A 16876-nucleotide genomic window follows, 5' to 3' on the forward strand; every position below is an offset into this window, starting at 1 on the left:
GACACGATATCCAGAGACAAAAACTTGAGCAAGAGCCTCACACTCGCCCTTTTTTCATATCTCGAAGTGTTCGACTCATGGTCTGTAGATCAATCCTGCCATACCTATGACCCGAAACATAAGCCGAGTTTGTGTTTTCAGACAACTGTCCAAACAGCCCTGGCCTACACACCCTACAGGCTCAGGCCCCTGGAGCCAAACCTGACGACTGTGCTTGCCCTCTCCAAGGGAATTGTATGTGCCCATTCCAATGGCCACAACCCTACAAAGAGGAAAAACCTCCAAAGTCCCTGAGGCCATCCCAATATTTGTGGCTTCCCAGGAAAAACAGGGGCAATCTGGGCCCATTTGAGCACGTACGGGCACTCAAACCCGTAGACTGATGTCCCCAGAGGTAAAAAGGAACTAACAGGCCCCTAGGCTCCTATCGGGTCCATTGCTTTGGTTTCCAGGCATCTCTCCTCAGAGGCCTGGATTTCAATAACAGCATATGGCTGTTTCTTGACTCACCCATCAGAACAAATCTCATCTACATATGGGAAACTTGCACGATGGAGCTGTGTGAAAGCCTCTCTTTAGGAGAACCCTTCAGGGCCCCAGAGCTACCGCTTCATTCCAAAGTCTCCACAGACACAAAATCATATTAAGACACATCCACAGGAGAGTCCATTTCAACTCAGCCTCCTCGATTGCTCCCCCAGATCCAGCAGATCTAACCTGTCTTGTTGCTTGGAGACAATTGGAAGGCGAGGTGGGCTACCCATCCATCCATCCATAGATCCCTGCTCGGAATCATTGTCCTGTAGCCAACCAACAGGTATCAATTGTCCTGCAGAAGAATCTTTATAGTTTGGAGCTTCTCACAACTTCCATCGTCAGAAAACTCCCATGGCCTCGTTATTCACCCCCCCTTCAAGTAGGGGCCATCAGGGACAGAATGTCCAACCTGAGCGATCATCTGATCCTCGCCCTGACTTCAGATGCATGAGATCTCGATTCAGGTCTGTAGATTGTGCCTGCCGTATCCTCACCCAGAAACCTAGGCCTAGCTTGGGTTCTCAGACTTCCGTCCTCAGACTACTGGCCCACAAGCCCTCCAGTTTGGCAATCCAGAACTACAATGCAGCACTCTGCCGGCCCTCCAGAAGAAAAACATTGCCCTCTGGGGCTACCCAGAAACCCCAAATGAGGATAAACATGCACCCCATTCGGCTGTACCCCAAAGATATAGGCTGACCTGGGCACTAATGCCCTTTCTGACACAGCATGAGTCTGGACCTCCTGGCCCCACACCGACGCTGGCCGCACACTGAGCACATCGGACCCTCCATGGCCTTAGGTAGTCATCTCTTCTCAACCTGGGTTTTCAGGCTTCAGAAACTAGACCTTATCCCCAATCACGGCCCGGGTTTGAAAATGATGCAGAAATCAGAACTCTTTCCCCATGGCAAAAAACCTTGTGGTTGGCATGTTGTCCAAGGTTCATTGTACTTGAAACCAGTGTGGCCCATGAGGCCCCGCCTATGCTTGCGGGCCACTTTGGTCACAAACACACATTGTGACCCTTAGCCTGAGCCTAGTCCTCCGGTAAGGCCTCTCAGTGGCTGGATGGAGAGACAGCATATTGGGCTTGCCATGCCTCTAGGCCCCAATTTTTAACTGTAGTTCGGGTTGTCCCTTAACTCTTCCCCAGGGCTCTGCTTTGGAATTCCTCTTTTGGTGGGACACCTGAGGTAACAAACCTGAAAGGAGTCCTCCCATCCACAGATTGACGAAAAACAATTGGGATCGGGCCAAATCTACAGAGAGCAAGATTCGTCCATGGCCCATGAGGCCTCCCCAACATTCCACGGCCATCGCTGATACAAAATCCAGAGACAAAAGCCTGAGCACGCGCCTCAGACTCGCTCATTCTTCATATCCTGAAGAGTTCTTCAGATAAGAACGTACACGGCACTCTAAGGCACCACAATATATAGTCTAACCTGGGCACTAATGCACTGTCTGACATCCTGAGCCCGGACCTCGTGACCAACACCCAGACAGCTCACCGCACACTGAGCACATCAGACCCGCCATGGCCTTAGGTCATCATCTCTTCCCTACCTCAGTTTTCAGGCTTCAGAACCTAGACCTTATCTCCAATCACTGCCCAGGGTTGACTGTGATGCAGAAATCAGTACTCTTCCTTACCCATGGCAAGAAACCTTGTGGTTGGCATGTTGTCCAACGTTCAGTGTAGGAGAAACCAGCATTCACCCTGATGCCCCGCCCATACTTGAGTGCGACGAGGGCATAAACACGCATTGTGACCCTCAGCGTGAGTCCTGTCCTCTAGTACGTCCTCTCAGTGTCTGGACCATTAGATGTCATAATGGGCTTGACAGGTACCTAGGCCCCAATTTTTAATCAGATTTCTGGTTGTCCAGTCGCCCCTCCCCAGGGCTCTACTCTGGAATTCCTCATTTGGTGGGACACCTGAGGTTGAAAAACAAAACAAAACAAATCAATAATAACAGAACAACGGACCTCTTCCATCCCACAGAATGAACCCAAACTCTTTGGACGGGGCCAAACCCCCAGAGAGTAAGACACGTCCATTTCCCATGAAGTCACCCGGAAATTTCACGACCATGAATGACACGATATCCAGAGACAAAAACTTGAGCAAGAGCCTCACACTCGACCTTTTTCATATCCCGAAGAGTTCTCCTCATGGTCTGTAGATCAGTCCTGCCATACCTATGACCCGATACATAAGCCGAGATTGTGTTTTCAGACAACTGTCCAAACAGCCCTGGCCTATACATCCTACAGGCTAAGGCCCCTGGAGCCAAACATGAAGACTGTGCTTGCCCTCTCCAATGGAATTGTATGTGCCCATTCCAATGACCACAGCCCTACTAATCGGATAAACCTCCAAAGTCCCTGAGGCCATCCCTATATTTGGGGCTTCCCAGGACAAACAGGGGCAATCTGGGCCCATCTGAGCACCTACCGGCACTCAGACCCGGAGACTGATGTCCCCAGAGGTAAAAAGGAATGAACAGGCCCATAGGCACCTCTCGGATCCATTGCTTTGGTTTCCAGGCATCTCTCCTTAGAGATCCTTAGAACCCTTAGAATCCTGCTCTTGCGTCGTTCCTTATGGGACATCCTTGAGCCATCCAACAGGTGTCGACTGTCCCACAGGTGTCCTTGTGCATGGACCACCTCACAACTCATATCATGGAAAGCTTCCAAGGTCACATGATGCCCCCCATCTTCATGAAGGCGGATCATGGAAAGAAACTCCACCTTGACCCAACGGCTGATCTTCGCCTTGACTTCAGATGCACGAGATCTTGAGTAAGCTCTTCAGAGTGCACCTGCTGTGCCCTCACCCCAAAACCTCAGCATAGCTAGTGTTCTCAGACTTCCGTCCTCACTCTCCTGGACCACACGCCCTCCATTTTGGGATTTCCGATGACACAGTGCTGCACTCTGCCTGTCCTCTAGAAGAAAAACGTTGCCCTATGGGTGTACCCAGAAACCTCAAATGAGGATAAACCTGCATGCCACTCAACTGTACACCAATTATATAGTCTAGCCTGTGCACTAATGCCCTGTCTGACACAACCTGAGGCCTGAATTCCCAACCGACACCCAGACAGCTTGCCGTACACTGAGAACATCTGAACCGCCATGGCCTTAGGTTGCCATCTCTTTCCAACCTGGTTTTCAGGCTACTGAAACTTAGACCTTATCTCTACTCATTTCCCATGGGTGAACGTGATGCAGAAATCATAACTCCTCCTTCCCTCTCGCCAGAATCCTGTGGTTGGGATCTTATCCAAAGTTCAGTGTAGGACCCCTATAGGGCCTACAGGAATAGTAGTAGGGCCCCTGAGGGTAGTGTAGGGTCCCTGAGGCCCTGCCCATGCTTAAGAGCTGCGGTGGGCACAAACACACATTGGGACCTTCAGTTTGAGCCCTGTCCTCAAGTAAAGCCTCTCAGTGGCTGGACCATGAGCCCGCATATGGGGCCTGCCATGCCCCAAGTCACCCAATCTTAACCAGAGGTAGAGACATCTAGTCACCCCTATTCAGGGCTCTGCTCTGGACCCCTCTTTGGTGGGACATTTGAGGTAAGTAAACACAGAAAGGATTCCTCCCACCCACAGAATGACCCCAATCACTTGGGATCAGGCCATCCCCAGAGAGAAAGACTCCTCCATGGCCCATGAGGCCAGCCCGACATTCCACAGCCACTATTGACACAAAATCCAGAGACATAAGCCTCACCCGTAGGTCATAGCCCAAAAAATTCTCCTCATAGTCTGTAGATCGGGCCTGCCATACCTACGTCCCCAAACCACGTTTTCAGACTTCTATCCTGACATCCCTGTCCCACACACCCTCCAGGCTGAGGCCCCTGGAGCCACACCTCAGGACTGTGCCTGCCCTCTCCAAGGAAATTCTTCCCATTCCATTGGCCACAACCCTACAGATTAGGAGAAACCTCCAAAGTCCCAGAGGCCATTCCAATAGTGTAGGCCGCCCAGTACAAAGAGGGCTGATCTGTCACAAGCTGAGCAACGACCTCAACTCACCCGTAGACAGATATCCCAAGAGAAAGGTATTAAACTGGACAGGCCCCTAGAACGTAATTGGTTCCATTGCTTTTGTTTCTAAGCATCTCTCCTCAGAGGCCTGTTTTCCAATACCAGCATATGGGGGATTCCAGAGATACCAATCAGAACAAATCTTGTCTCCACATGGGAAACTTATCCTTTGGAGCTCTGTAAAAACCTCCAGTTAGGAGAAAGCTTCAGGTAACCGGAGCCACCGCCCTATTCCAAGGTCTCCATGGACACAAACCCGCATTATGACCATTCGGCAGGAGAGTACATTTCAACTCAGCCCCGTTGATTACTCCCCCAGAGCCAGAATATCAAACCTGCCTTGTCGCTAGGAGACAACTTGAATGCAATGCAGACTCTCTAGGCATCCATCGTTGGAATCCTGCTCTGGCGCCGTTCCATATGGGATGTCCTGGGAGCCTTCCAACAGGTCTTGACTGCCCTGCAGAAGGAATCCTTGCAGATTGGAGCATCTCACAACTCCTATCGTGGGAAAACCTACATGGCCTCATGAGATGCTCCCCTTTATAAAGGGGCCATCATGGACAGAAACTCCAACCTGAGCCAACTTCTGATCCATTGCTTTGGTTTCTATGTATCTCTCCTCAGAGGCCTGGTTTCCAATATCAGAATATGGGGGTTTCCTAAGGAAACAATCAGAACAGATCTCATCTCCACATGAGAAACTTGCTCTTTGGAGCTGTGTCAATACCTCAGGTTAGGAGGATCCTTCAGGGCGCTGGCACCATGGCCCAATTCCAAGGTCTCCAAGGACACAAACTTACTTTATGATCCATCCTCAGGATAGTCCATTTCAAATCAGCCCCCTCGGCTGCTCACCCAGAGCCAGCAGATCAAACCTGCCTTGTCACTAGGAGACAGTTGGAATGCGAGGTGGGCTGCCCAGGCATCCATCCTTAGAACCCTGCTCTGGAGAATTTCTTTATGGGACGTCTTGAATCCAACCAACCTGTCTTGACTGTCTCGCAGAATGAATCCTTGTGGTTTGAAGCATCACACAATCCCACTGTGAGAAAACCTCCATTTCCTCATGATGCCCCACACCTTCATACATGGGCCATCATGGACAGAAACTCCATCCTAAGCCAAAGTCTGATCCGCGCCCTGAATTCAGAAGCACGAGATCTCGATTCAGCACTTGAGAGTGTGCCTGCTGTGCCCTCGCCCTGAAACCGAAGCCTAACTTGTGTTCTCAGACTTCCGTCTTCACAATCCTGGCCACACCCCTCCAGTTTGGCAATTCTGGAGACACAATGCAGCACTCTGCCTGCCCTCCAGAAGAAAAATGGTGCCCTATAGGGCTAACCAGAAACGCCAAATGAGTAACAACCTGCATGCCACTCGACCATACCCCAATTATACAATCTAGCCTGTGCACTAAAGCCCTGTATGACACAGCCTGAAGGCAGACCTCCAGTTCAACACCCAGACAGCTGGCCGTACACTGAGCATATCAAACCCACAATGGCTTTCGGCCATCATCTCTACCCAACCTCAGTTTTCACCTTCAGAACCTAGACCTTATCTCCACTCACTGCTTAGGAGTGAACGTGATACAAGAATCAGAACTTCTCCTTCGCCATGGCAAGAAACCTTTTGGTTGGCATGTGGTCCAACGTTCATTGTAGGAGAAAGCAGCATGGACTATGAGGCCCCACCTATGCCTGAGGGCTACAATTTGCACAAACACACATTGTGACCCTCAGCATGAGCCCTATCCTCATGTAAAGCCTCTTAGTGACTGGAACAACAGCCCACATATGGGGCTTGCCAAGCCCCTAGTCCCCCAATCTCAACCAGAGTTAGAGATGTCTAGTCACCCCTACTCAGGGCACTGCTCTGGAATCCCTCTTTGGTGGGACACCTGAGGTAAAAAAAAAAAAATACAGAAAGGACTCTTTCCATCCACAGAATGATCCCAACCACTTGGGATCAGGCCAAATCACCAGAGAAAGACTTGTCCATGGCCCTTGAGGACACCCCGACATTCCACGGCCACCGTAGGCACAAAATCCAGAGACAAGAGCCTGAGCAAACGCCACATACTCGCCCTTTGTTCATAGCCCGGAAAATTCTCACGGTCTGTAGATCGAGCCTTCATACATACATCCCCAAACCTAAGCTGAGTTTGTGTTTTCAGACTTCTGTCCCCACAGGCCTGGCCCACACACCATCCAAGCTGGGGCCCCTGGAGCCACACCTGAGGACCGTGGCTTCCTTCTCCAGGGGAATTCTGCCATTGCCATTGGCCACAACCCTATAGATTAGGAGAAACCTCCAAACTCCCCGAGGCCATCCCAATAGTGTTGGCTGCCCAGGACAAACAGGAATGATCTTTCACAAGTTAGGAAACTACCTCCACTCAGACCCAGAGACAGATATCCCCATAGAATAAGATTGAACTGGACAGGCACTTAGGCCCTAATCAGATCCATTGCTTTTGTTTCCAAGCATCTCTCCTCAGAGGCCTGGTTACCAATACCAGCTTATGGGGGATTACTGAGGCACTCATAGAAAAATCTCGTCTCCACATAGGAAATGTACTCTTTGGAGCTCTATAAAAACCTCTGTTTAGGAGAATCTTTCAGGGCCCCGGATCAAGCGCTCCATTCCAAGGTCCCCATGGACTTAAACCCACATTATGATCTATCCTCGGTAGAGTCCATGTCAACTCATCCCCCTTGGTTTCTCCCCCAGGGCCTGCAGATCAAACCTGCCTTGTTGCTAGGAGACAACTAGAATGGGAGGCGGGCTGCCCAGGCATCCATCCTTAGAACCCTACTCTGGAGTCGTTCCATATGGGACATCCTAGAGCCATCCAACAGGTCTCAAGTGTCCCACAGAAGGAATCTTTGCAGTCTGGTGCATCTCACAACTCCCATTGTGGGAAAATCTTCATGGCCTCTTGAGACGCTCCACTTTATAAAGGGGCCATCATGGACAGAAACTCCAACCTGTGCAAACGTCTGATATTCGCCCTGGCTTCAGGTGCATGAGATCTTGATTCAGCTCTGCAGAGTGTGCCTTCTGTGCCCTCACCCCAAAAACTAAGCCTAGCTTGTGTTCTCAGACTACCGTCCTCACACCCCTGGCCCAAAAGCCCTACAATTTGGCAATACTGGGGCCACAATGCAGCACTCTGCCTGCCCTCCAGAAGAAAAACGTTGCCTTATGGAGCTACCTAGAAACCCGAATGAGGATCAACTGAACGCCACTCGACTGCACCCCAAATATACAGTCTACACTGTCTAATGCCCTGTCTGACACAGCATGAGCCCACACCTCCAGACCTACGCTCAACAGCTAGCCACACACTGAGCTCATTGTACCCATCAGGTCCTTAGGTCTTCATCTCTTCCCAACTTCGGTTTTCGAGTTTCAGAACCTAGACCTAAACTCCAATCACTGTCCAGGGGTGAACGTGATGCAGAAATCACAACTCTTCATTCGCCATGGCCGGAAACCTTATGGTTGGCATATTCTCCAACGTTCAGTGTAGGAGAATCCAGCGTGGCCCATGAGGCCCTTCCCATGCTTGAGGGCCTTGTTGGGCACAAATAGCCATTGTGACCCTCAGCATGAGCCCTGTCCTCAAGGAAGACCTCTCAGTGTCTGAATCAAGAGCCCACATATTGGACTTGCCATGCCCCTAGGCCCCCAAACTTAAACAGAGGTGGGGTTATCCAGTTGTCCCTCCCAAGGACTCTGCTCCGGAATCCCTCTTTTATTGGCACACATGAGGTACATAAAATAAAATAAAAAACAGAAAGGACACCTCCCATCCCGCAGAATGTACCCCAAACTCTTGGGATTGGGTCAAATCCTCAGAGAAGGAAAGCCGTCCACAACCCATGAGGCCACGCCAGCATTCGACCCACATTGTTGACACAAATCCAGAGACAAAACCTGAGCAAGCACCTCAAACTCACCCTTTTTCATATCCCAAAGAGTTATCACGGTCTGTAGATTGGGCGTGCCATACCTATGTCCCCAATCCTAAGCAGAATTTGTGTTTTCAGACTTCTGTCCCCACAGGCCTGGCCCACACACCCTCAAGGCTGGGCCCCTAGAGCCAAACTCAGAACTGTGCCTGCCCTCTCCAGGGGATTTCTGCCCATTCCATTGGCCACAACCCTATAGATTAGGAGAAACTCCAAAGTCCCGAGGCCATTCCCAATATTATAGGCTGCCCAGGACAAACAGGGGCGATCTGACACAAGCCGAGCAACTACCTCCCCTCAGATCCATAGACCCGTATCCCCAGGAAAGAGATTGAACCGGACAGGCACCAAGGCCCTATCATATTCATCGCTTTTTTTTCCAGGCATCTCTCCTCAGAGGCCTGGTTTCCAATACCAGCATATGGGAGATCCCTTAGGCACTCATCAAAACAATTCTCTTCTCTACATAGTAAACGTACTCTTTAGAGCTCCATCAAAACCTCTGGTTATGAACATCCCTCAAGGCCCCGGATCAAGCACCCCATTCCAAGGTCTTCATGGACACAAATGCACATTATGACCCATCCTCAACTCACCCATTTCAACACACCCGCCTCGATTACTCCCCTAGATCCAGCAGATCGAACTTCCCTTGGCGCTATGAGACACCTGGAATGGGAGGCAGGCTGCCCAGGTATCCATCCTTAGAAACCTGCTCTGGATAACTTCCTTATGGGATGTCCTGGAGCCATCCAGCAGGTCTCGACTGTCCCACGGAAGGAATCATTGCGGTTTGGAGCATCTCACAATTCCCATCGTGGGAAAACCTCCATGGCCTCGTGACACCCTCCCCTTCATGAAGGGGCCGTCATGGACAGAAACTCCAACCTGAGCCAACATCTGATCCTAGCTCTGTCTTCAGGTACACGGGATCTCGAATCATCTCTGCAGAGGGTTCCTGCCGTCCCCTCATCCCGAAATCTAAGTCTGGCTTGTGTTCTCAGAATTTTTTCCTCACACTCCTGGCCCACTAGCCTTCCAGTTTGGGAATTCTGGAGCCACTATGTGGCACTGTGTCTTCCTTCCAGAAGAAAAACGTTGCCCTCTGGGGCTACCCAGTAACCACAAATGAGTACCAACCTGCAGGAAACTCGACTGCACCCAATTGATACAGTCTAGCCTGGGCACTAATTCCCTGTCTGCCACAGCCTGAGCCTGCACCTCCCAACCCACACTCAACAGCTGGCCGAACACTGAGCACATCAGACACACCATGGCCTTAGGTCTTCTTCTCTCCCAACCCCAGTTTTCAGGCTTCAGAAACTAGACCTTAAATCCAATCACAGTCCAGGAGTGAAAGTGTTGCAGAAATTAGAACTCCTTCTTCCCCATGGCCAGAAATCTTGTGGTTGCCATATTGTGCAACGTTCAGTGTAGGAGAAACCAGCATGGTACATTAGGCCACGCCCTGACTTGAGGGGCTCCTTGGGCACAAAAACACATTGTGAAACTCAATGTGAGCCCTATGCTCAAGGAAGGCCTCTCAGTGTCTGGACCAAGAGCCCACATATGGGGCTTGCCATGTTCTTAGGTCCCAATGTTAACCAGAGTTCTGGTTGTCCAGTCGCCCCTCCCCAGGACTCTGCTGTGGAATCCCTCTTTTGGTGGTCCACCTGAGGTAAAAAAAAAAAAAAAAAAACAGAAAGGCCTCCTCCCTTCCCGCAGAATGACCCCAAACTCTTGGGATTGGGAAAATCCCCAGAAAGGGAGCCTCATCGATGGCCCATGAGGACACCCGGACATTCCATGGCAATCGGTGACACATATCCAGAAAAAAATAAGCATGAGCAAGCACCTCACTTTCGCCCTTTGTTCATGTCCCGAAGAGTTCTCCTCACGGTCTATATATCGGGCCGGCCATACCTACAGACCCAAACCTAAGTGGAGTTTGTGTTTTCAGACTTTTGTCCAAATAGCCCTGGACCACACACGCTCCACACTTGGGTCCCTGGAGCCACACCTCAGGACTGTGCTTCCCTTTCAAGAGAATTCTTCCCATTCCATTGGCCACAACCTTGCAAATTAGGAAAAACCTCCAAAGTTACCGAGGCCATCCCAATAGTGTAGGCCGCCCAGGACAAACAGGTGTGATCTCAAACCAGCTGAGCAACTACCTCCACTCAGACAAAAGATGTCCCCAGAGAAGAATATTGAACCGGACAGGCCCCTAGGCCCTAATCAGATCCATTGCTTTGGTTTCCAGGCATCTCTCCTCAGAGGCCTCATTTCCAATACCAGCAAATGGTGGTTTCCTGAGGCACCAATAAGAACAAATCTCGTCTTCCCATGGAAAACTTGCTCATTGGAGCTTTGTTATAACCTCTGGTTAGGAGAATCCTTCAGGGCTCTGGTGCCACTGCCCCATACCAAGGTCTCAATGGACTCAAACCAACATTAAGACCATCCTCAGGAAAGTCCATTTCAACTCATTTAAGACCATCCTCAGGAAAGTCCATTCCAACTCAGCCCCCTCTGATGCTACCCCAAGCCAGCAGATCAAACGTTTCTTGTTGCTAGGAGACAATTGGAATTGAGGCTGTCTGCCCAGGCATCCATACTTAGAACCGTGTTCTGGAAAAATACCTTATGAGACGTCCTGGAGCCATCCAAAAAATCTTAATTGTCCCACAGAAGGAATCCTTGCGGTTTGGAGCATCTCACAACTCTAATAGTGGGAAAACCCCCATGGCCTCATAATGCCCCCCCCCCTTCATGAAGGGGCCAACATGGACAGAAACTTCAACCTGAGCCAAAGTCTGATCCTCGAACTGACTTCAGACTCATGAGATCTCAATTCAGCTCTGCAGAGTGTGCCTGCCATGTCCATTCCCCGAAACCTAAGCCTAGCTTGTGTTCTCAGACTTCCGTCCTCACTCTCCTGGCCCACAAGCCCTCCAGTTTAGGAATTCCGAAGCCACAATGCAGCACTCTGCATGCCCTCCAGAAGAAAAACTTTGCCCTATGCTGCTAATAAGAAACCCCAAATGATTATCTAATGCATGCCACTCGACTGTAAAGCAATTATACAGCCTACCCTGAATACGAATGCCCTGTCTGGCACAGCCTGAGACAAGACATCCCAAACGACACCTAGACAGCTGGCTCCAACCTGGACACAAGGGACCCGCTATGGCTGTAGTTCGTCATCTCTTCCCAACCTCGGTTTTCAGGCTTCAGAACCTAGACCTTATCTCCAATCGCTGCCCAAGGGTGAACGTGATGCAGAAATTAGAATTCCTCCTTCCCCATGGCCAGAAACCTTGTGGTTGGCATGTTGTCCAACGTTCAATGTGGGAAAACCTGCATTGTCGGAAAGGCCACGCCAGTGCTTGAGGGCCGCCTAGGGCACAGACATGCATTGTGACCTATAGCGTGAGTCCCGTATTAAAGTAACGCCTCTCAGTGGCTGGACCAAGATCCTGCATATGGGGCTTGTCATATCCATAGGCCCCCAGGCTTAACCAGAGAGCGAGTATTCCAGTTGTCAGTACCCACTGCTATGCTCCAGAATCCCTCTACTGGGGGGGACACATGAAGCAGAAAACAGGACTCTTCCCTTCCCACAGAATGACCCCAAACTCTTGGGGGCTGGACAAACTACCAGAGAGGGAGACTTCTACGACCCATGAGGCAACTCCTACATTAAACGGCCATTGTGGACAAAATATCCAGAGACAAAAGACTGAGCGACTGCCTCCCTCTCACCCTTCTTTCATATCCAGAGGAGCTCCCCTCACGGACTGTAGATCAGGCCTGCCATAACCTCGGCCCCAAACCTGAGCTGAGTTTGGGTTTTGGATGTCTGTCTGCACAGCCGTGGCCCACACCGCCTCCAGCCTGGGGTCTCTGGAGCCACACCACAGAACTGTGCCTGCTCTCTCCTAAGAAACTGCCCGTTCCATTGGCCACAACTCTACAAAATAGTAGAAACCTCAAGGTCCCCAAGGACATCCCACGACCGCAAGCCGCACTGGACAAACAGGGGCATTATGACACCAGCTGAGCAACTACTACCTCCATGCAGACACACAGACTGATATCCGCAGAGACGGAAGATTGAACCAGACAGGCCCCTAGGCCCTATTATGAACTCTTGCTTTGGTGTCCAGGTATCACTCCTCAGAGGCCTGGGTTCGAAGACCAGCATATGGGGCTATCCTGAGGCACCAGACAGAACACTTCTCATCTCCGCATGGAAAGCTTCCTTGTTGGAGTTGTGTCAAACCCTTCGGGTTGGAGAATCCTGCAGAGTCCGTTAGCTACTGCCACATTCCAAGGTCTCCATGGCCACCAACCCACATTATAACTCATCCTCAGGAAAGTCCATTTAAACGCAGCCTTCTGGGTAGCTCACCCAAGAGCCCGCAGATTGAGCGTGCCGTGTCTCGACCAGGCAATGGGAAGGTGAGTTGGCGTTTTTCGGCATCCATGCTTAGGCCCCTGCTCTCGAGTCTTTCTGTATGGGGCATCCGGGAACCATCCAATAGTACTCGACTGTCCTGAAGAAGGAAACTTTGAAGTTTGGAGCAGCTCACAACTCCCAGCGTAGGGAAACCTCCCTGGCCTCATGACGCCCCCACCCCCTTCAGGAAGGGGCCGTCATGGACACAAACTCCAGCTTGAAGCAACATCTGATACTCGCCCTGACCTCAGATGCAGGAGATCTCGATTCAGCCTCTGCACAGTGGGCCCAAACCTCGTGCTAACTTGTGTTTTCAGACTTCCTTACTCACACTCCTGGCAAACATGTCCTCAAGACTTGGAATTCTGGAACCAAAATGCAGCTGTATGCTGGCCCTCCAGAAGAAAAACGTTGCTCTATGGGGATCTCCATAAACCCCAAATGAGGATCAACCTGCTCGGTTCTCGACCTCACCCCAATTGGATTGTTCGGGTTGTCCATTCATCCCTCCCCAGAGCTCTGCTTTGAAATTCCTCTTTTGGTGGGTCACCTGAGGTAACAAAACTAAAAGGACTCCTCCCATCCTTCAGATTGACCCAAAACAATTGGGATTGGACCAAATTCACAGAGAGGAAGTCTCGTCCATGGCCCATGAGGCCTCCCCGAGATTCCACAGCCATCGTTGACAAGAAATCCAGAGACAAAAGTCTGAGCAAGCGCCTCACACTCGCTCTTTTGTCGTATCCCGAAGAGTTCTCCTCACGGTCTGTAGATCGGGCCTGCCATACCTACTTCCCAAACCTAAGCCGAGTTTGTGTTTTCAGACTTCTGTCCCCACATTCCTGGCCCACAGACCCTTCAGGCTGGGGCCCCTGGAGCCACACATCAGGACTGTGCCTGTCCATACCACGGGAATTCTGCCCATTCCATTGTCCACAATCGTACAAATTAGGAAAAACCTCCAGAGTCCCCAAGGACATCCCAATAATGTAGGCCGCCCAGGACAAACAAGGGTCATCTGAAACCAGCTGAGCATCTACCTCTACTCAGCGTAGATGGATGTCCCCAGAGAAGATGATTGAATCAGACAGGCCCCTAGGCCTGAATCAGATTCATTGCTTTCGGTTACAGGTATCTCTTCTCAGAGGCCTGGTTTCCAATGTTAGCATATGGGGATTTCATGAGGCAGCAATCAGAACAAATCTCTTCTCCACATGGGAAAATTATCCTTTGAAGATGTCTCAAAACCTCCAGTTAGGAGAATCCTTCAGGGCCTGTGTGCCACTGCCCCATTACAAGGTCTCCATGGACAGAAATCCACATTAGAACCCATCCGCAGGAAATTCCATTTCAACTCAGCTCCCTTGTTTGCTCCCCCAGAGCGAGCAGACTGAACCTGTCTTGACTAGGAGACAATTGGAATGCAAGGCGGGCTGCCCAACCATCCATCCTTAGAGCTCTGCTCTGGCGTCGTTCTGTATGGGATGTCCTGGAGCCATCCAACAGGTCTCAAATGTCCAGCAGAAGGAATCCTTGAGTTTTGGAGCATCTCACAACTCCCAACCTGGGAAAATCTAGATGGCTTTGTGATGCCCCTCCCCATTTATGAAGGGGAAATCATGGACAGGAACTCCAACCTAAGACAACGTCTGATCTTCACCCTGAATTCAGATGCACGAGATCTCGATGCAGCTCTGCAGAGTGTACTTTCCTTGCCCTCGCCCTGAAACCTATGACTAGCTTGTGTTCTCAGACTTCCGTCCTCACACTCCTGGCCCCGAAGCCCTCACATTTGGAAATTCGGGACACAAAATGAAGCATTCTGCCTGCCTTCCAGAAGAAAAATTTTGACCTATGGAGTTTCTCACATAACCCAAATGAGGATAGACATACACGTCACTCGAATATACCCAAATTAGATAGTCTAACCTGGCCACTAATACACTGTCTGATACAGAGTGAGCCCGGACATCCTGACCAAAACCGAGACAGCTGGCCGCACACTGAGAACATCACACCCGCCATGGTCTTAGCTCGTTATCTCTTCCAACCTAACATTTCAGGCTTCAGAACTTAGACCTTAACTCCAAGAACTGACAAGGGTTGAATGTGATGCAGAAATCAAACTCCTCCTTACCCAAGGCAAGAAGCCTTGTGGTTGGAAAGTTGTCCAACGATCAGTGTAGGAGAAACCAGCATTAACCCTGAGGCTCCGCCCATTCTTGAGTGCTACGAGGGCATAAACATGCATTGTGACACTCAGCGTGAGTCCTATCCTCTAGTAAGTCCACTCAGTGGCTAGACCTTTGATGTCATAATGGGCTTGACATGTCCCTAGGACCCAATTTTTAACCAGATTTCTGGTTGTCCAGTCGCCCCTCCCCAGTGCTTTACTCTGGAATCCTCATTTGGTGGGACACCTGAGGTTAAAAAACAAAAAACAAAAAAAACAAAACAACAACAACAACAACAACAAAAAACGGACTTCTTCCATCCGACAGAATGACCTCAAACTCTTTGGACAAGGCCATACCCCAGAGAATAAGACTCATCCATTTCCCATGAAGTCACCCGGAAATTTCACGACCATGAGTGACACGATATCCAGAGACAAAAACTTGAGCAAGAGCCTAACACTCGCCCTTTTTTCATATCCTGAAGAGTTCTCCTCAAGGTCTGTAGATCAGTCCTGCCATACCTATGACCCGAAACATAAGCCGAGTTTGTGTTTTCAGACAACTGTCCAAAGAGCCCTGGCCTAAACAGCCTACAGGTTCAGGCCCCTGGAGCCAACCTGAGGACTGTACTTGCCCTCTTTGAGGGAATTCTGTGTGCCCATTCCAATGGCCACAACCCTACTACTAGGATAAACCTACAAAGTCCTGAGGCCATCCCAATAGTGGTGGCTTCCCAGGACAAACAGGAGTAATCTGAGCCTATCTGAGAACCTACCTGCACTTAGACCCATAGACTGATGTCCCCAGAGGTAAAAAGGAACTAACAGGCCCCTAGGCACCTATCGGATCCATTGCTTTGGTTTCCAGGCATCTCTCCTCAGAGGCCTGGATTTCAATAAGAGCATATGGCTGTTTCTTGACTCACCCATCGGAACAAATCTCATCTACACATGGGAAACTTGCACGATGGAGCTGTGTGAAATCCTCTCTTTAGGAGAACCTGCATGGCCCCAGTGCGACCGCTTCATTCCAAGGTCTCCATAGACACAAAATCATATTAGGACACATCCACGGGAGAATCCATTTCAACTCAGCCTACTCGGTTGCTCCCCCAGATCCAGCAGATCTAACCTTTCTTGTTGCTTGGATACAATTGGAATGCGAGGTGGGCTACCCAGACATCCGTCCTTGTACTGGAGCCAACCAACAGGTTTCAATTGTCCTGCAGAAGAATCTTTTCAGTTGGGAGCTTCTCACAACTCCCATCGGGGGAAAACCCTCAAGGCCTCGTGATCCACACCCCCCTTCAAGAAGGGGCCATCAGGGACAGAATGTCGAACCTGAGCGATCGTCTGATCCTCGTCCTGAATTCAGATGCACGAGACCTAGATTCAGGTCTGTAGATTGTGCCTGCCATATCCTCACCCAGAAACATAGGCCTAGCTTGGGTTCTCAGACTTCCGTCCTCAGACTACTGGCCCACAAGCCTTCCAGTTTGGCAATCCAGAACTTCAATGCAGCACTCTGCCTGCCCTCCAGAAGAAAAACATTGCCCTCTGGGGCTAACAAGAAACCCCAAATGAGGATCAACCTGCACGCCATTCGGCTGTACCCCAAATATATAGGCTGACCTGGGCACTAATGCCCTTTCTG

The sequence above is a fragment of the Mustela lutreola genome, chromosome 5 (assembly GCF_030435805.1).
Source record: "Mustela lutreola isolate mMusLut2 chromosome 5, mMusLut2.pri, whole genome shotgun sequence".
NCBI classification, from domain to species: domain Eukaryota; kingdom Metazoa; phylum Chordata; class Mammalia; order Carnivora; family Mustelidae; genus Mustela; species Mustela lutreola.